Below are 22,305 nucleotides of genomic sequence, written 5' to 3' on the forward strand. Positions count from 1 at the left end.
TTTTTATTTTTAGCGCTGTTTACACTACAAATAATTCACTCTACCATATAAAATTGAATTCCTGAAACAATGTGTATTTTTTAGTTGTAATATTGGTGTGTAGGCGCCATCTCAGGTCATCGTGCCTGGTCATGTGCTTTCAGAAAGAGCAAGCGCTGCACTATGGAACTGCTTTCTGACAGGCTGTTGTTTCTCCTACTTAGTGTAAGTGAAGATGTTGCAGTGAGACATGGATTTTTACTATTGAGTGTTGTTCTTATATCAACCAGGGAGCTGTTGGGGGGAAAACAAGGGGGTAATATCACTCAAATTTGCAGTACAGCAATAAAGAGTGACTGAAGTTTATCAGAGCACAAGTCACATGACTGAGGGCACCTGGGAAACTGACATCTAACTCCATTTCAGACTTCAAATTAAAATATAAAAAAATCAGTTTGCTCTTTTGAAAAACGGATTTCAGTGCAGAAGTCTGCTGGAATAGCACTATTGATAGTATTCCTAAACATAAGGGATACTGTAAGAACGTAAGTTTTGGAGTTTAAAAAGCAGAACCACTTAAAGCAGCAGTTAAAGAATATTTGGAGAGTTGGTCATTTATTTCTGAAGAAAAAGAACAAAAAGATGCATTGTCTCTATATAGTATATTCAAGTCTTCATTGATAGTGCAAAGATGAAGGAAAAGAGAGATTCCGCACATCGGACCGTCGGTTAAAAGTAGAAATCTTTATTAGGCCATGTTATAATACACGCTGCATCTCCTGCTTGACGCGTTTCGGGCTCAGCTGCCCTTAATCATAAGCATCTTCTCTCTTTTTTCTGCTTCATTAGTTTCTTGCTTTCCTCTCTTCTCCTTTTGTTGACAGGATTGTGAGGGTCGTATATTTCTAATGTATCTTCATCTTGCATCTTTTACCTTTGCGCTCTTCTCGTCAAACTGAAGGACGTGAGACAACCTAAAATGAAACAAGCAACGAGACAGAGCATGTGGAGCTAATGACAACTGGACGAGTATATTGAGAGACAAAGAGAAAGAAGTTGGAGAACTAAAGCGTAACTAAAGAAGTAGGCTAGAAACATTGTACATTATGTTTTGTGCTTCTGTACCAGGCCAAGGCAACCACAGTCATTTAGCAGTAAAGATCTGTGTCTCCAAAGATGCCCCAGTAGCTCCCTATCTTCTTTTCTGCTGATTCACTGCACATGCTCTGTGCTGCTGTCACTTACTGAGCTTAGGGACCCACTCACAATATAAAGTACACAAATAATATACTGTAAATATCATAATATAAGGTTGATTAGTAATTAAAGGGATACTGTCACGGAAAACTTTTTTTTCAAAACTCATCAGTTGTTAGTGCTGCTCCAGAAGAATTCTGCATTGAAATCTGTTTCTTAAAAGAGCAAACAGGTTTTTTTATATTTAATTTTGAAATCTGACATGGGGATAGACATATTGTCCATTCCCCAGCTGCCCCCAGTCATGTGACATGTTCTGATAAAGTTCAGTCACTCTTTACTGCTGCACCCTATCACCCTCCCTTTCCCCCAGCAGCCTAACAACAGAACAAAGGGAAGGTAACCATATAGTAGCTCCCTAACACAAGACAACAGCTGCCTGGTAGATCTAAGAACAGCACTCAATAGTAAAATCCAGGTCCCACTGCGACACATTCAATTACATCGAGTAGGAGAAACAACAGCCTGCCAGAAAGCAGTTCCATCCTTAAGTGCTGGCCCTTTCTGAAAGCACATGACCAGGCAAAATGACCTGAGATGGTGCCTACACACCAATATTACAACTAAAAAAAAAACACTTGATGGTTCAGGAATAAAATTTTATATGGTAGAGTGAATTATTTGTAGTGTAAACAGTGTCATTTATAAATAAAAACTACATCACAGAAATCATGACACAATCCCTTTGATATAGATAATTACTACAAGGCAACACAGAAACCAGTGCAATTAGCATCAGAATTTAATAATCAGCCCTATAGCATTACCTTATATTACAGACCAACCTCATTTTCTGCTGGATAATTAGTGACGACCCCTAAGCTTAGCTTCTCAACAGCTGCTCAGAGCCCACTGAGCATGTGAGTGTCACAGACACTTTCCAAGATGGTGACCCCCTGTGACAAGTTTGAAGTCCTGGATCATTGTTGCTATCGAGAAGCTGAAACTTTATTGAAACAAATTAAAGCACTGCGTATCTTGACAGCGCTATATAAATAAATGATGATGATGATGATAACTTTAGGCTGCTGCAGTTCAGTATGCAAAACATAGCATTTTTAGAATTCAGTTCTCCTTTAAGATAGATGCTGTAGGCAGTTTTCAGCAAAGCACTATTGCTTTTCTAGCATAAAAATAGTCCGAAAGGAATATGTTGGTATCTGGCAGGTATTAGGCTTTCAACTAAGCCTGGGAGGCATGCATCTGGGCATTTGTCATATTTTAATATATATCTTTTTTTTTTATTTTTTATAACAATATAATTTAGCACTTTATAAGGGGGCCAGAGACAGCAGCCCCCCAGTCCGACCCTGTTCTTACACCGTACTGTAATTAGGCTTTACTAACTGATGCTTCCAAGCTACATGGCCACTACAGATTTCATCAGCTATTGCTACTAACCCTGGGCCTGATGAAAAAGACAAGCATTTGAAAGAAAAACACTATCTTGATATTAACATTTATTGTAAATCTGGATGCACTTGTCCAGACATTAAAGCTCTCTGTTTAAATGCTTTATCTGTCTAGCCAATTTTCCAATATACAGAACCTATTTTATCTAAACTCTATGTTTTACATGAATCTGCAATGCCTAAAATAAAATTATGAATGTCAACATGTAACCTTATCTCTTGGAGAAATGAAGGCAGACAACATAAACATCGCATGATGGTAAAAGTCTTGCTGACAAAATGGAACAATATGACTTGTAGGCTGGAAAATGTGCTCATTCTATTTTGGGGAATAATAAAAATGACAAGAGAGCTCGAAAACGCTTCTATCTAAACAATTAGCAAGTTTGTCAAAAATGTGTGAAAATCAACAGTCATCTATTAAAAAGCCATATTTCCATTTGTGTCGGCATCGATGACTCAAGTAGCTGATGTTTATTCAAGATTTACATTTTCCGAAAAACAAAAGACCAACATGGAATGGTTCCTGCAGCTGTGATATAGTTTAGGAGGTTTCCAGTACATACTATCTTATGAATTAATACTTCAAACACGCCGCAGGATGAATCAAGGTCAGCACACAATTTTTGCTGCACATTGAGGGTCACTGAAGTGTATACTAATCAATTGCTCTTTGCTTTGGTCAGACAATGCGCAGCATTTTCACCCGGCATGGATTCTCTGCAAAATTCTCAGTTTGCCGTTGGCGAATTCTTTTTTACAGAACCGCAGCAACACTTTGTTGCAAACATTTTCACTGTGAGAAGACACCAATAAAAATGACCATCAAGCATTTGCATAAAAAAAGAACAACGGCCATTTAGTTCAATGTATTTTGAGGGGGAAAAACTGCAACAACAAAAAAAGCCCATTGATGTACTTTGCAGGAAAAGATGCATTTTGCTCTGTTTTGCTAATTTTTTTTCTGAAATGGAACAGATTCAGTTGCCAGTGAGCAGAGTTGCCTGAACTCTTCTAAACTGCTTTTGTGACACCTACAAACATTACTAAACACACCAAAAATGTGCTCATTATGACGCTTCAGATTGCTATGGATTTTGCCGACATAAAAATGCATGCTTGTGAGGTGTAACCAAATTATAAACAAACACTTTAATTGTAGGAGAAAACACTTGTGAAATGTACAGGAGACACGAGGGCTCATTTGGGTTTTATCTAAATAGAATTTGGGTTTTTATGTTTGAAAATGTCATACAGGATTGCTCACTCAATCAAGATGCTTGAAATTCAGTGGATACATAAAATAATGTGTTATGAATCCCAAGGATTTTCATCCTTAGAGTAGACTGATGAAATCCTAAGCCAAGCACTCAATTTCTCTATGCAATCACTCTAGAACCCAATGGTTAACCCATTAAACAGAAACAGTTTAACTATAACGTGGGATATGTACCTCTCTAGGACGGTCCCCTATTGGGCAAAATACTAGTACAAAAGGGTCACTGAATGTTTTCTAGACACAAAGAATCCTTTTTCTGAAAAAAAACCCAGAAGCACTCCACACTACTGTTCTCTTTAAAAAACAGCTCTAAACTCACTAAACCTCTCCAAGCTTGATCAGTACCCAAAAAATGAAAGTGTTTAAAAGTAATAAAAATATAATACACAAAATCCATGAATATCCTGTAAATTATATCCTTATAAACGGTGAGTTCTGATGTCATCAGTTATAAATGGTGAGTTCTGATGTCATTTCTGTCACATGACTCATTGAAATTTGTGTATTATAATAAATAAAGTACCCCCAGTTGTAAAATATGAGGATATTAGAAGTTACCTCGGAGTTCCATGACCTGTATAAAAACACTCGGCCTTCGGCCTCGTGTTTTTATATGGTCATGAAACTCCTCGGTAACTTATAATATCCCTATATTTTACAAAAGGGGGTACTTTATTCACTATATAATGTACTGCTTCCCTGCACTGTTACAACTGGTGTGTGTAGTAGAAACACTACTATAGTTTATATAAACAAGCTGTTGTGTAGCCATGGGGACAGCCATTCAAAGCTGAAAAAGGAGAAAAAGGCACAGGTTACACAGCAGATAAAGAGATAGGCTCTGTAGTATACAATGGGATTCTTCCAAGCTTATCTGTTATCTACTGTGTATCCTGTGCTTGAATAAACTATCATAGTCTTTCTGAAGCAAACACATCAGTTTTACCAGTGGAGGGCAACATACATTATATTGTCACTCTTTTAAAACACTTTCATTTTGTGGTGTTACTGTTCCTTTAACCAAATCCCTTTGGTGAACATATCTATCAAAATCATCAGTTTTCTTTTACAATGTCACAGACAGAAAACCTTCTGTAAAAACAGAAGTAATTTTGCATTTCTATTCTTATATTTTCATATATCAAATCGAATTCCGAATTTGAAAAACTTCGAAATTCGAATTCAAAAAGACCAACCGAAATTATATCAAAGTGTTTTTTTTGCCGAATAAGTAAGTTTTTGATCAAATTAGGATCGTATTTATCGAAGTAATAGCGCATTAGAATCGTACAATTCGAAGTTTCCCCCCAAAAAACCTTAGATTTTTCAAAGTCCACTAATTGACTCCAAATAGGTTCTAGGAGGTCCCCCATGTCAGATTTCAAAATTGAATAAATTGAAAAAATCTGTTTGCTCTTTTGAGAAATGGATTTCAGTGCAGAATTCTGCAGGAGTAGCACTATTAACTGATGCGTTTTGAAAAAAACAAGTTTTTCGATGGCAGGATCCCTTTAAGGTTGCTCTCAGGTCCCTAGTGCCAAACACTTAAATGTCAATAAAACCCCATTTTGCCTCCCTAAAATATTTGTCTATATCATTATAACCATAGACATTTTAACTGTCAACTAGATTATCCTCTCTGCAGAAGGGCAAATAAATACAGTAAGTAATACACTAATAAATCAAACCAAACAACAAGAATGCAGCATTACTTATTAGTCTCAATTGTCCTCCCTTCCTATTTTTCCTATGAGCCACAAAACATACATCATTTATGGTACCCTGTCTTTTTTCGAATGATAATACTAATATGTCATTTATATAGCAGTCGTATTCCTTCTAAATCAAGTTACTTTGCAGTGGTCAATGCCAATTTAGGGATTATTAAATTACTTGCTAAAGGTTTTAAGGAGTCAGTGCTACATAAATTAAGGATAATACTAATAATAAAAACAAGTTGATACTGGGACTTGAATCAGGAATTCTCGTTGGAGGTAATGTGTCAGACGCAGGCAATTAAGGCTCATTCAATAACAAAGATGCTTAAAGGCTACTATAAAAAGCAAAGGTTGGATTGATTGCTATGCACTGGTGTTATTTAGCACCTATCTTCATAAACCAGATCCTATATGTATGTCTATGCTATATGACAAACACTATATGTATGTCTATGCTATAATACAAAGACAAACTTTAGCCTCCAATTCCAAATGTGATTATACAGCCAAGAAGACTCTCAAAGTAATTTATATCATTAAACTCCTAGCTTAAACAGGCAGCTGAGGCAGATGTTTATCTTCATTAAACAACATAAAAGCTTGATCGAGAGTTCGTTGGCAGAACGAGGAACTGCATTTAGTGAAAGTACAAGTGAAGGATTTCTAGAAATAAAATCTGTATCAGGGTGGTGGTAGACATGGCTACTCGGGGAGATTCAGGCTACAAATCTCCCCGAAATGCCTTCCTGCTAGTTTCACAAGGAAACTTCGGGCGACTTCGGAAAGCCAAAACGATCCCCGAAATGCCTTCCTGCTGGCTAGATTGTGAATTGCCGGTGGGATGGCATTACGGGGACATTAGTCGCCCGAAGAAGAGCCGATTTGTCGATGGGCGACTAATCTCCCCAAGTAGCAACGTGTGCCACCACCGTCATACAGATATCATTTCTAGAAATCCTTCACTTTTGCAGCGGGTGTCGACTGTGACTTTGTCTGCTCAAGTCCGATCCATACTTCCAAACATATTTCAGCAGCACTCCGATATAGTGAAAATTCAATCAATTTGTGCAACAGGTGAAGCAACGTTTTTGGCTTAACCAGCTTTTTATCAATTCATAAAGGGCTGGTTAAGCCCGAAATGTTGCTTCACCAGTTGCACAAATAAATTGAATTTTCACTATATCGGAGAGCTGCTGAAATATGTTTGGAACCACCCTAGGAGTTGTGACCATTTTCTGGGGAGTCAACGTCATGTTGTATTCCTAAAAATGAGAGGCTTTTAAATTTTTAAATTATACAGGAACTTAGGGCTTGTTTTATAAAGTGGCAGAGTAGAAATATTTACTGTTTTGATGCACATTGAAAGTTTGTGTCGATGATGGAGTCACCCATTTATATGGCTTCGAAAAGTTGCTGGTAAAGCTGGAGGGAAGTTGTTGAAGTAGTGTAAAATGCTCCGAATTATGGGAAGGCCATAGACTCCATTTTAATTAAAATTTTTAAAAAAGATTTCCTTTTTCTCTGTAATAATAAGACAGTACCTTGTACTTGATCCTATGTAAGATATAATCCTGTTGGGTTTAATTAACATTTAAATGTTTTTTTAGATGTTTTAAGTAATGGAGAACTACAGAAAAACCCCAAGGTCCTGAGCATTCTGGAAACCAGATCCTATGCCTGTACTAGTATGTCTAAAAAAATACCATAATTTCACCTATATGTCGACAAGGTTATTGGCAGGAAAATATCAGTGAAATAATTATTTATCCCCCAATAGGAAATAATAAGATTTTTCTAAATATGAGATTTAAAACTAACTTTATTGATACGAAATGGACATCAATTTTTTAAAATAGATTACTGCGAATAAGGGTTTTTTACAGTAAAAATTGTGAACTGGAGTTTCAAAAACGCAAACTTTAAGATTTATTAAGTAAAAAGAAATGCGAAGAAAAAAATGGCAACTAAAAGCTGGTGAGTTCATGTAGAAGCCAATAGGAGTTGTATTTTACAATTTTGAACTATTACAACTAAGAGTTTTCAAGATGAATTTGAAATTTGTCAGATACTGAAAATGAAGGGTAGAAGGTTATTTCTCCGTATCCCAGTTTTTTTTCATGTTTATAAGCAATCAAGTGTTTACATTTTGAGTTTTTTCTTTAATGAGTCAAAACTTTAGAAAACTTTATATTTTTTTTAAATAAAACAAATTTTAACCAATAAATCTGCCCCACGTCTTTACATAGCAATCTGAGATTAATTGAAGTCGACATCATGTCTCAACTGCTACCAACTATGGTCTAAAATAAGAGCAAAACATTAAATATCAAGCTCTGTGCTCGATTTGCCCTATAAAACCAGCAAACGCAGTTCATTTTGTCAAATCATAAACGTTCAACTATTATGAAGCAATGTTAGAGAAATCTGTTAATACTATGTTAGACAAGGTTAAGAATCAAAAACGCCCATTTTTATTAATTTTGTACTATAAAGAGTTATACAGGAAATATAAGGAGCAAAAATGTTTCTCTAATGTCAGAAACAGGAAGAAGTTTGTTTTAAAATATTATACTAAATAAACCAACGTAAGGTAGACATAATTTAACCTGTCTGAATGGAGGAAAAATGGTAAAGTTTTGATTTATAACATTAAACAGAACTCAGTCATAGTATTTATTGTATACTTAATGTGTGATATTATAATACTTATGGATTTCTGCCCAGAACTCATACATTTTACATTTCCTTTTAGTACAAAACAAACAAAATGAATGTTTCGAAAAGCTTTTCTAAATTCTTCATCTGTTTGTCTTTCAACATGTTTGACTTGCTAGATTTTTCAAACAAAACAGCTATTGTGATTTTCAGCATAATAAACTCCTGACCTATCCTACTCCATAAATCACAGATCATAGGGAGCTGAAACTTAATGGCAGCCTTAATGGCACAATGTTCCCTAAAAATAAAAATATACTTTCGCAAGGAAAATTATGAAAATAAGGACTCAAAAATAAAAATCAACAAAATTCTGATGGGATGTAGAAGATGTATTTTACAGTAAAGACCATATAGAATGATGTCTTTTTAGAAAGTTTTTAGGAATCCAACTAAAAAAATAAAACATATTTTATATACATTTAGGTCATTTACTAACAATCAAATTTCGAATTTTTCCACAAATGTAATAATTCGTGGTTTGCTAGTTTTTTAAAAATAGCTCTAACAATTCAAACTTTATTAAGTGTAAAAACCATGACACCCCCTAATACAAAACTTTGCCATGTAAAAGTTGTTGAGGTCCTTTAGAAGTCAATGGGAGCTGCGCTGATCTTTTTGGGCCCCTCTAAATCAATTCGGACTTTTAGAGGTTTTTGTATTTTTTAGGGCAGAGTTCAGCATAATTTTCCGTTTTTTTCTTTTTTCAATCGGATTTTGTAATAAAATCTATAATCTGGCTTTCACTGCCCCTTAGTTCGTCAAGCTAGAATTCAGGGTGGTTATACTACCAAAGTCATGCTCTTTAAAAAAAATGGTTCCTGGGGATTTAAATAAATAAATCAGAATAACAATGAGGAATAAGAAAATTAAGGAAGGCTGGCTATACTTTATAGAACACCACAATATGGGGATTGTTCAGAGTCTATTCTCTAGTAAAAAAAAAAGAGAAAAAAAATATAAGATAAAAGAGAATGTGTCTGAAGTGTTGAGTATTGCTTCTTTAAAAGGCAGTATACCCTCCTTTTCAAAATAGTCAAAACGTATGAGATACAGTATCTATGGTTATATCTTGCATAAAAGAGGGCAGAATGTGATGATAAAAACAGTCACATTCTGCTTCCTGTCCCTACAAGCACAGCAAAAATGCCCTCTTTATACACAAACCCCTCTTCCTCCAGTTGCTGCCTTGAAGTCTAAGAGACAAGAAGCAGCACATTATAAAGTAGGATTCTTAGTGGACTTCTCATTGGTTTTCAGCTCGTTCGTAGGGACAGGGAGTGGCATTTAAATTCAATTAGAGATTGTGTCATGTTAACTGCAAGAAATTTAGAGAAAAAAAACACATTTCTCAATTAAAGGGGTTGTTAAATTAACTTTTAGCATGATGTAGAGAGTGATATTCTGAGACAATTTGTAATAGCAACCATGCATAGACTGGAACAGGGATCCCCAACCTTTTGAGCCTGTGAGCAACATTCAGAAGTAAAAGGAGTTGGAGAGCAACACAAGCATGAAAAATGTTCTTGGGTGCTGTGATTGGCCATTTGGTAGGCCCTATGTGGATTGGCAGCCTACAGGAGGCTCTGTTTGGCAGTACCCCTGGTTTCTATACAACCAAAACATGTTTCCAAGACTAAAATTCAAAAATAAGCACCTGCTTTGAGGCCACTGGGAGCAACATCCAAGGGGTTGGAGAGCAACATGTTGCTCACGAGCTACTGGTTGGGGATCACTGGACTGGAATATGAATAGGAGAGGGGCTGAACAGAAACAGGAGTAATAAAAAGTAGTAATAACAATACAATTGTAGCCTTACAGAGCATTTGTTTTTTAGATGGGATCAGTGACCCCCATTTGAAAGCTGGAAAGAGTCAGAGGAAGAAGGCAAATAATTAAAAAAACAATAAAAAATAAATAATAAAGGCCAAATGAAAATTTGCTTACAATTAGCCATTCTATAACATACTAAAAGTGATACTGACGCTAAATTCTTCAAAATATTATTGTACAAAATTACCTATCGCTCATGTTGATTGTTTTTTATTGATAGGTCTGTTTTTGTAATTAATTGTTACTTGAAGTTCCTAAACCTGACTATTTTGCCAACCTGACTGTCCCTTCTCAACATGTCAGTTAGAATTTCTAATGCTAACGGACTCCTGCTGCACAAATATGGCAGCCTCCTCGTAAAGGAACATGGGGGATCAGATGGGTAATGTAAAAGCACCTGCAAATACTTTTATGCCAAAATTAGAAATAGTATTTAAACACAATGTTTTAGTAGATGTAAAAAAGGAAATGGTGTCAGTATCTCTTTAAAGTTGAACCGCCCCTTTAACACAAAATACAAAATGTGTGTTTAGTATAATCCCTATTCACTGAACTAATGTTGAACAAGGGGTAATACTGCCCAAATGACAGCAATATAATAAAGCCTTCCTTGGTCCTAAAGTTCGATATATCAAACTGAAAAAATTTAGACTATAAACAGATCTAAACTGCAACTCTTCACATTCTACCAAAATGAAAGGCTCATATGTATAAGTTTTTTCTTTTACTTTTTTTGCTGAATAATCTGAAAAAATATTATTAAATGTCCATTGGATATGCACATAAATACCAGACATTTCTCTGAAAAAAAGCTGCTTGAATAATATTTAGTTCATAAGCATCATTTTATCTTTGGCTATTAAACTATTTAGCAGGATTTTGAGTGCAATCTGGGATTATCACTAGTAGCTGACAGTTAGTTTTACCCTTCCATCAGACACTGTTTCACCCAGCTCTGTTTGCTTTTTCTTTTTTTCCTGATGAGTGGAAGGAGTTTGTTCCTTTGAGGTAGGTTTGAGACACAGACTGAATAGCTTACATTTTCAGTCCAGACTTGATTTCCACTGTCTGACCTGTTATGACCCAAGTTCCCTTAGTGAGGCTCAACAGCTACTTAATATATCATATTTTATTTTCAAGTTTTATAGCAGCTCTTTGTGGACAGCTTTAACTCACATTCCTAACTGTGTTTAGGTTTTTCTGACAGTCTAGGGAGGACAGAGGGAAGCTGATTGTGATGGAGCTCAACTTGTAAAAAGTGATGAATGAACAACTGCAACGCACACTAAGAGGAAACTACCTCAAAGACAACAGAGGTTAATAGCAAGATGGTAACAGTAAAAATATTTCTAGGGGTTTCCTCTCATTGGAAAACAAAACAAGTAAAATAAACATTAGCGTACCCATATGCAGGTCACTTAATAGATAGGTTACTTGTTCGTAAAGCCCATTAAAGCAGTTTTGTGGTGGAAGATCTGCATCCAAGTCCAAGAACCCAGATGGTTTCACCGTTGTACAGTCCATCAGACTGACGTTAAAGCAACTAATTGGAGAGCATTGTATTTAGACTTCTGGTACACGTTGCCATGCTCTTTTTACTAGTTTGAATGAAATGCAGAGGTGTATGCCTAATGCAAAAATATAACATGATGATTCTGTAGTTCTGGAATTCTAGTCCACAATACTTAGACTGAAACAGAAGAAAATGCTCCCTCTTAGATCCTCTTGCTCTTCTTACACTACAATACATCTCTACAACAACCAGTTGGTTATATGCCACTACCATCTTTATGCAGATGGCCTCAGATCTACCTACATAGTCTAGCTTTCTCCGCTCTTCAGTTCTTCTATCTCCTCCAGGATGTCACACTGCTACCTCCCCAAAATGGAATTCATTGTAAATCTACTGTCTTTTTCAGACCTTTACTTTAACTTCTCTTTCAACCATACAGCCTTGTCAATTTTGATCTCCATATTCACACGCTTGCAAAATTCTGCTTAAAATAGCCAGTGCAATTCATGGGCACTCCAGTCCATCTTTGAAGTCCTCATGTGTTCTAATGCTGCCCACTAGTCTCCCCTCATATCACTCATCCATGTTTAAATGTAAAATCCATTATTTCCCTAGTTATTTTCAAAGAAAAATGTTAACTCTTACCAATGACATTCAAGACCCGTAACAATTAAACTTAATATATTTTAGCTCTAATCTCAAAAAAAACTCCTTTATGATCCTTACTTCTTAAAGCCATAGCTGACGCCTATATACAAGAGTTCTCATACAGGGGAATGTAATAAAAGTCGCAAAGAGCAAAACAATCTGCACCAATAAGACTAAAAATCCACATCTCGCAATGTAATATTGTTCCTTAAACTGTTATTGCATTGCGAATTTTAATTGCGCATTGCGAATTTTAATTGCGCACTCATAAGAAGTGCTTGAAGGTGTCGTAATCTTTTGGAGCAAACATAACGACTTTTTCAGTAAGAAGTTTTATTACATTGACTGCGCATTGGCACAAACTATAAAATTCGCAAGCGGTCTTTCACTATCGGAAGTGGTCGCTAAACAGTTTCCGGGCTCCCAAAAGCTATATTAAATTCACACAAAGCAAAATTTGTTCGCGCAAAGGCATAACTTTTCGCATTGCGAATAGTTTTTCCGTTAGCGAGTTTTATTACATTCCCCCGTTAGGCTTCTGCTTGTCTCTGGGATTTCAAAAACCTTAATAAACACCATGCCATCACAAGTAAGTGGGAGCCAACATCTTGTGATAAGCTTGTAGTGCACATCAATCTGCATCTGTTACTAGACAGAACAAGGCAAAATATACAGCATTTTTCATACATTTTGAAATTTCTAGCCTTTTCTTACCCTCTCTTGCTGAGATAAATCACTGGGGTCCCTGCATGAGTCATTACCCTAAATGCTCCATAAAAACCAACTTGTTGCTCCATAAAAAATGTATTTAATACACCCTGGATTATCAGAAGTCAACATACTATAAATAAAAAACACAAGGTCTTTTCCAACAATCTGATCTGTCAATTGTTCTTCAACCCCTTACAAGCTCCTGTAAGCTTGGCTCGCTAAACCTCTTGATTCCCTTCTTAACTAATTGAAGTACCCTGTTTGATTACAACATATGACGATAACGCATGGTGTAAGTTGAAAAAACATGATGATTATAGCATAGACACAGAGGGGCAGATTTATTAAGGTTCAAATAATAAATTCTATGTTCGAATTTTTTTTGTGTCAAAACTCAAAAATTCTAATTTAAAAGCACCAACTTGACTGTAAATTTGAATGTGAGATTCATCACACCTTAACCACAATTTCTTGTATGCAAGGTGTACATGACATTCATTTTAGCGCTGTTACTAATAATTCTAAAGATGTTCTATGTCTGGGGATGCAAACTTTTCCACTGACCTTGTGAACCTTGTGCATGGGCCGTTTGTAATTATTTGGCATGTCACGTCATTCTTTTGTAGTGCACATTATATATATATATATATGTATAAATAAATATATATAGCATATAAGCAAATTGCATTGAGTGGGCTCCTTCCATTTTCTTTTTTTAAAAGAAAACAGGAAAATAATGTTGATGGTTTATTGGGCAACAGTTTCCACATAGTTCAGGCGCAAGAGTGAAAACTAAAGCCATATGTTCCAGGATTAACAGTCTGCAATAAATGCATCTCTTTAGCAGACAACCCTTTTTTTTGCCTAATACATATCACAGAAAGCACATAAAACTTAAAGCTGCATTTTCCTAATTCAATTATATGCTTACAATTTGAGGGTGCTTTTAAATTAGAAACGACAGAATAAAGTAGTCAAACCTTGTTCAATGTGAAAGTTCAATGTCGCAGATTCAAGAGGGAAATATATATACATATATAAGAGTTGATTGATAGTATTAATTTATAAGTATTCATAATTCAAGAAATGTGTTTTAATGAGGAATATGAGTTAAACAATCATGGAACTTATGTTATATGGTACCTTGAAATACAACACAATTTTGGGAATAAACAGATTTCCATCTCGTGGTAGCTGTTAAACCTCTAAGAACCCAATACTGGAGGAACTTTCCTTTCTTCACTTAATATTCACTTAGCGACAGATTTATTAAAATTCAAGGTTATTTTGCAGCATTTGTACAAATCAATTTCATTTGTTTCCACGATTGCATGCTTTTTTCCACAATTGCGTTTGTTTTTGGAATTTATCAAACCCAATTTGTAAAGAATAAAAGTCTTTCACCTAAAACGCCAAGTCAATGGGAAGTGCAACAATATAAGTTGTTGTTTTTTTTTTGCCCAGGTTTGCAAATTTCTTTTCTGCGATTGAGGGTTTGTTCTGCAATAGTGATTAACCCATTTAAGATAATAATAATAATAATAATAATAAAATAACTGACTAAAATAACATGATTCTCCCCACCAAAAGAAAAAAAAATACAATTTACAAATATTTCTAATGATTGGTCATCTAAGGTCTTCACTTCACAGGGCTGAGGCAGGCAAAATGATTCCACATAAAGAATTTGAAATAAAAAAGTAGTATTGGGACCTGACATACTAATTATGTAAGAATCTCATGAAACATTTTCCTGGCAACAGAAATCAATATACTGTATGTGGGTAAGAAAAGAATATATATATTTTAGTTCGTCATAAGTATATCATCTTTACAGTTAAACCTAGGTTGGCACATTTTAAGCAGCAGGGTTGGACTGGGCTGGCGAGACACCAGATATTCCCAGTGGGCCCTGCCGACCCAGGCCTGCTCCCTCCAAAAAAGGTCTCCTCTGCCAAGAACTATGGGCGCCAGCACTGCCCTCCCCACCGCAAAGCAGAGGTAAGCGTTTTTCAGTGACACGGGGTGGATTTTAGAGGAGATGGAGCTCTTGACTAGGGGTGGGGGTCCCCCAGCCAGAAGCCCTGGTGGGCCCCCGACACTGTTGAGCAGTATAAAGCTTACCAGCCATTGAGTTTATCTCTATGTCTTAGAGATTTCCTATTTCCTTGTAGCGAGGTAAAAAAAAAAAATAACAAGAAATCCAGCACATTTTTTTGGTAAAGAGGTGCCTAAAAAGGATACTGTCAAAACCATTTCTTTTCAATCCACTATAACAATATTTAAGAAATGTCATCAATATGTATCCCAAAAATAGTATAATTTGAATAGACAACGAGAGTTTAAATTCATGTACATATGCTAGCACAGCCCCTTTAAATGAAATGAAATGAAAAGCAAAAAAAATAAATTATATTTTGGATTATTAAAATCCAGTTCAATGAATATTAAATCTGTACATCATAGCTCACTCTGTGCCAATAGCGATTTTAGTTGTGATAAATATATTTTCTAAAAACTTACTAATGTGTTATGACATTTTATATTTTAAAAATAATCTCAGAAAAGCACCTTATTTTAGTTTTCACAAGCTGTCTAACCACTGCCAAAAATAACCCCAGCACGGTGGGTATCAAAGCACAGAGTTGGTTGTAAGAATAAAAACTATAATTGTTAAAACACAGCAAACCAAGCTGACTTTGGGCAATTTATGTTTTAAACATTAAATTCTGTGTTGAATGCCATGCCCCAACAAAAAAAAAAAATATATATATATACACGTCTAAAATTAACTGTAATTGAACAGGACTCAGATTCTTCAGCAATCAAGAAAAATGTGGTGGTTGGTCATTTTTTTGTCAGGTATAATTTTTTAAAAAGAGGTTTGTTTAATCAATCTCTGTTTATCACCGAAGCAAAGGCAGAATATGAACTGTACATGATGTGCCTCGAGAAGGGAGTGTTCAGTTTCAAGTGAAGAAGAATCAATCACACTTTAATTTATCAGTGCAAAAACAAATATTTAAATGTACAAGAGCACCACATTTTAATCTTCAAGAAGAATAACTGTGCATACGTTTAGCAAACAGTGCATGACCCCCAAAGACTTATCAAAATTGACCGATTTGGAAAAAAACATGACAGACAGCACACCATGATGTTTTTTTTTATTACCTATTATATACTGCCTACACAGATTATGTCATTCAATTAGTCTCAATCTAAGGTCACCATGAGTGCATTTTTTCACCACAAATGGATTTGCGATGAAATTTCACATTTTGCCATCGGTAGATTTTCTCTAGAAACTGATTTCATAGATTTTTATGCCACAGTAATTGAAGCACAGGATACACAATTCATAACGGATAAGTTCTGAAGAATCCCTTTGTATACTACAGAGTTTATCTGTAATCTTCTGCATATCCTGTGCCTTTTCTCCGTTTTCAGCTGGGAATGGCTGCCCCCGTGGCTACACAGCAGCCTATTTATATAAACTATTGTAGAGTTTCTGAAGCAAACACTCCAGTTTTACCAGTGCAGCATGACAGTACAATATAATGTCATTAATTAAAAAAACACTTTCATTTTAAGGTGTTACTATTCCTTTAAAAGGATTCTAGTTTTTATTTCTAAATTACACTGTTTACATTACAAATAGTTCATTCTACATATAAAATGTTATTCCTGAATTGTATTTTTTTAGTTGTAATATTGGTGTGTAGGCAGCCATCTCAGGTCATTGTGCGTGGTCATGTGCTTTTAGAAAGATCCAGCATTTCACAATGGAACTGCTTTTTTCTATTCTTTCTCCTGCTCAGTGTAACTGGCAGGGTCGGACTGGGGGGGGGTCAGGGCCCACTGGGGCTGACACATCCCCAGTAGCAGGGACCCCCGTGCGATCCCCTGTAGGAGGGCCCTGCCGCTTCTTCCAAGTGGCAGGGCACCATGCCCCAATGTCCGGACTCCCCCTCCCCCCCGCCGGTGCGTATCTGCTTTGTGCATCATGCCTTCCTTACGCAATTGATTTTAACTCATTATTTTAAATAAAATAGGACTACACTATTTTTGATTTCTATCTCTCTCCCCGCCTTGAAGCTAGGAGACACATGTGCAGCTGGAGGGAAACCTGAATGGGAGCCCACATTATATGCGCTACCAGATAGGAAATTCGGCCATTTGGTGAAGGCTCACTGTGGTTTATGGGACCTAGGTCTAGAAAATTCACCACCAATAGTTGTTAAACAGCAGTATAAATCCTGCTGAAAAGGGAAATAGCGAATAATAGGCACCCTTAAGCTAAGTGCTATCAAACACCGGGTGTTGCCTTATTTATCAAACATACTGCACCATATTCGTTTCTGACTTCTGTTGCCACAGGCTCTGGTCTTACTTATTATATATTGGATCCTTCCTTACGCAAACAGGCAGGGGGAGGTCAGGAGCGCTGGCTAGCAGAGCTGGGCCCAGAGTCGGACTGTCAGAGTCCACCAGGGCTGACACATCAGAGCCCACTCACGGCCCCCCCAGTAGCAGGGCCCTGCCGCTCCCCCTCCCAGTGGTAGGGCCCCCTCTGTCCCTTTCTCCCCACCAGCACGTACCTGCTTCAAGTATCGCACCTTTCATAAGCGATCGGGCGGGGGAGGTCAGGATCGCCAGCTATGTCTAGCGATCCTCTCTGGGCCGACGGGGCCCACCGGGTTACCATCCCATTGTTCTGTTGATAAACTGTTGGGGGGGGGAAGAGAAGGAGGGGTGATAATACAATTTGCAGTGAAGCAGTAAAGAGTGACTGAAATTTGTTAGAGCACAATCCACATGGCTGAGGGCACCTGGGAAACTAACAACATGTCTACCTCATGCCAGACTTCAAAATGAAATATTTTGCGGTTTTGAAGGACTGATTTTGATGCAGGATATTGCTAGAGCAGCACTAATAACTGATGAGTTTTGAAAAAAAAAAATTCAGTGATAAGACTCCTTTAAAGCACTTATTGTACTAATTGCAAGCAACTTTTCAAATGGTCTTTATTTTTTCTTTTGTTTTAATAGTTTTTGAATTACTTGCCTTCTTCTTCTTCTGACTCTTACCAGCTTTTAAATGGAGGTCGCTGTCTCCATCTAAAAAACAAATGCTCTGTAATGCTTCAAATGTATTGTTATTGCTACTTTTTCTTACTCATCTTTATTTTCATGCCCTCTCCTATTCATATTCCAGTCTCTTATTCAAATCAAAGCATGGTTGCTAGGATAATTTGAACCTTAGCAACCAGATTGCTGAAATTGCAAACGGGAGAGCTGCTGAACAAAAAGCTAAATAACTAAAAACCACAAATAAAAAATTAAAACCTTTTGCAAATTGTCTCAGAATATCACTCTCTACATCATACTAAACGTTAATTTAAAGGTGAACAACCCCTTTAAAGGTAAATACATTTATAAATAAAAGTAAATTACTATAAAAGTATTTATTATCATTATACATTTAATCTATTTATATTTGTTTCAAGATGAATGCCTAGGATTTAATGTTTAAACACAGTGCTATCATCCTCATAGCATCTCATTTTCTGGCAGCATTCTTCCATTAAATAAACCATATTTATCCAACAATAAAAACATTTCTAATAAAACATTGGAAAGGAATATTACCTACTATTGTCACTAACAATTTAGGAGTCCTTATATCACCCTGCTGGTAACAATATCTCATGCTATAAGACCCCACCCAAATATAAACACATATATATATATATATAAATATATATATTACAGTCAGCCTTAAAATGTCAAGGAAAGAGCCAAAAAATATCAGTTAATGGATAAAATACTTCTGATAGGATGCTACTGTATAATTCAATATGACTTTTCCTTTCACTTGTCATAAACGTGTGCACTATGTTATGGATGGAATGATTCCCTAAAAGTCCAGCCATACGTAGCTGAAATCTCCTGGTTTGGCTCTGTGCCTAGAAATGCCCCTAGGCATCCATTTTAATCACATAACCAGACATGCTATAAAGGTTTTTCCAGTTATATTCCAGTGGGTTTGACTTATTAGGCAGGCGGATAAGATAAGTAGCAGGGTTTCCATTGAACAAAAAAAAAAAAATTAAAGGAAAATAAGGTCACCTAAAAAGCAAGTGGAAAAGATGCCATCATTTAGAGGTGTGGTTAATATCTGTTAATAAAGAAGACGTTAAAGGGTAAATAAAAGTTGCAATTTAATATAAAACGTTTTATGATTTCAACTTACTAGAAAAAGAGGTTATAGGAAGATATATCTATATAACTTTTAACCTACACTTTTTCAGTTCAGTTCACCAGAAACAAAAACTTTTTTTCAATGACTTTCTATTTGTGACCATTTTTTTTATATTGAAGATTTATATTCACCTTCTTAGTGATGTAAGGGCCGGCCTGAAACACGCGGGTCGGGTGGGTTCGGGCCAAGCTCTTCTCCTGCTCTCCCTGTCTGCGACCTAGCACTTACAGCGCTGAAATTTATAGCCTTGCGCCCACCCCTTTTGTGATGTCACTGCGGGGCTGGTCGGGCGCGGGGCAGCAGCGGATTGGGAGGGGGCGGGTTAGGGTCGAGAAATCACTATTCCACAGATATTGCTGAGAAATTGTAATACAGTGGAAACTCAATTTTATATCCCCTGATTTTAAGTTTCCCCTCATTTTAGAACACACAATACTCGCTTAACACTGGACTTTTTATCCTATGGCAAAAAAAAGTGGCAAATTAAATTGATCACTAGTATGGAAGGCACTGTGGGGTTTCCCCACAAGGTTTTGATTGCAAACATTTTCATGGGCTAACTGCTGATGCTGGAGGCGACCCACTGTATCTCTTATTCAAGTGGATGCCATTAATAAGTATGTAGTGGTGTTTTGATCACCGGCACAAATATTTCAGATCTAAACTTTTCAAAAAAAAAAAAAAACTACAATTTTTAGCAGTCAGCTTATATACTAGAGCTCAAAAGTTTAAAATCGTCCCAAAGTGATTGTGTTTCACAAAGCCATGCCCTCTAGTCATACCTTGACTGGTGCAAATTGTATCGTGCAGCAGGACACTGATCCAAATCACATTTCTAGCCCAGTGATCCCCAATCATAAACAACATGTTGCTCTCCATCCCCTTGGCTGTTGCACCCAGTGGCCTCAAATCAGGTGCTTCTTTTTTAATTCTTGCCATGGAAGTAAGTTTTTGATTGCATAAAACCAGATGTACTGCCAAACAGAGCCTCCACTAGACTGCCCTTTTAGGTATAATTGAGGAACTTTTTGCAAGCTTGTGTTGCTCTGCTCTACAATTTAAAATGGCTCATGGGAAAAAGAGATTGGGGACCCCTTTTCTAAACTTTTCAAAACCTTTTTGGGGAAGAAAGAGAAAGCAGTCTTTGATGGACTGGCCAGCAGATTAACCAGACCTCAACCCTAGTGAGTGCTTGTGGGAAAAGCTTCACCATAAGGGCAAAAGAAAATGCACCCTGGGAAGACTTGGGTTCAAATTGCCCCTGAATACAGTAGGGCTCACATTTTATGTTTTCCTCAGGATGAGAAAAAAAGTGTAAAGTCCCGAGGGACCACAAAATGGTGAAACATCAGGGGATGCAATATTGAGGTTTCACTGTATCTTCAAAACCTCAAAGCTAAAATTACAAAGATCTGGAATTGCTGCAAATAGAAGAGTCTTTGCAAAATGTAAAGCTGGATGAACAGACCATTGAATGAAATGGTACAACCTTATCAATGTATTGATTCTAATTTCTGATTAATGTAATGCTAATTTGGTGAATAAACAAAAACATGAACATATCTGAGTGCTTTTGTACAGGTATGGGACCTGTTATCCAGAATGTTCGGGGCCTTGGGTTTTCCAGATAATGGATCTTTCCATACCTTAAAAGGCCAGTAACATAATATTTTATTTTTTTTTAAATTAGTTTTTACTTAATGAAAAAAAAACCACCAAGGATGTTTTAACTTTAAATACGCAAAGTCTTTATTAAGAAATTACTTACCGATTCTCTGCTTGCGCTTCTCTTTAGAAATGGCGACAGGGTGACGATCGATTTCTCCTCCTTGCCTTTTATAGGGGAAAGACAGGGAGGAGAATTCGAGCGCCGCACTGTCGCCGTTTCTGAAGAGGAGCGCAAGCAGAGAATCGGTAAGTAATTTCTTAATAAAGATTTTGCGCATTTAAAGTTAAAACTTTGCTTTGTTGAATTTTTTAAAAAATGTTTTTCATGCTACTCTTCCTTTAGGTCTACTAGAAAATCATGTAAACATCAAATAAACCCAATCGGCTGGTTTTGCTTCCAATAAGGATTAATTATATCTTAGTTGGGATCAAGTACAAGGTACTGTTTTATTATTACAGAGGAAAAAGTACATAACTTTTAAAAATTTTAATTATTTGGATAAAATGGAGTCTATGGGAAACAGCCTGTCCGTAACTCGGAGCTTTCTGGATAACAGGTTTCCGATACCGGGTCCCATACCTGTACCTAAAGTATTCAAATACATACTAGGGTTAAAAGCTGTAAGATATTGATTGGAATTGGTGAAGAGGAGTTTATTTCCAATCCATGCATTTATCCTCCTGCATATAAGCCTTTCAGGCAAGCAGCACTCATGACTGCAGGGTGTGTGCGTATATGAATACCGTTTCTATGTATTCATGATAAATATCCCAGTGACCCAGAAGAGGTCAGGCAATATCCATGGCTTCGGAATGATTCCACTGTGAAGGAAATCTGAGAAGTCAGGATGTCTGTGGCTGACAGTTGATTCTGCGGCTGCAGACTTGCAGACAGGTATATGTTATCACTTCTTCCGAACTGCCACAAAATTCCACAGCATCTGGCAGTAGCCTTATAAGGATCCTTCAGACATTTCTATGTAAAAAAAAGCTTTCGTTTTTGTAGAACACTCTCGATCTGCTAATAAAACTTCCCCAAATGCCATGTTAGGCAGAACAATCTGGGAATGATTAGCAAACACCATGCACATTGTTTACAAAAGAATCAGATTTCTAGCCTTTTTTTTAATAGGGGGGCAAAAGGTTTGAATACTTCTAGATATTTCAAAATGCCTGGTATGACACAAGTAAACACAGTATCCAAGTTAAAGGTATAAAAGGCAATGGTGTGCCAAGTAAAGGAGAACAGTCATTTCTAAACAAAACAGAATATCTGCCAGCTACAGACAACCATCAGAATTCTGAGA

General features: G+C 36.5%; 1 pseudogene; it reads right to left on the bottom strand.

The window, feature by feature from the left end:
- Positions 1 to 538: 538 nt before the first annotated feature.
- LOC108718168 overlaps positions 539 to 22,305 on the bottom strand; it is a 100,331-nt pseudogene continuing 78,564 nt past the window's right edge.

The sequence above is a fragment of the Xenopus laevis genome, chromosome 1L (assembly GCF_017654675.1).
Source record: "Xenopus laevis strain J_2021 chromosome 1L, Xenopus_laevis_v10.1, whole genome shotgun sequence".
In the NCBI taxonomy this organism is placed as follows: Eukaryota; Metazoa; Chordata; class Amphibia; order Anura; family Pipidae; genus Xenopus; species Xenopus laevis.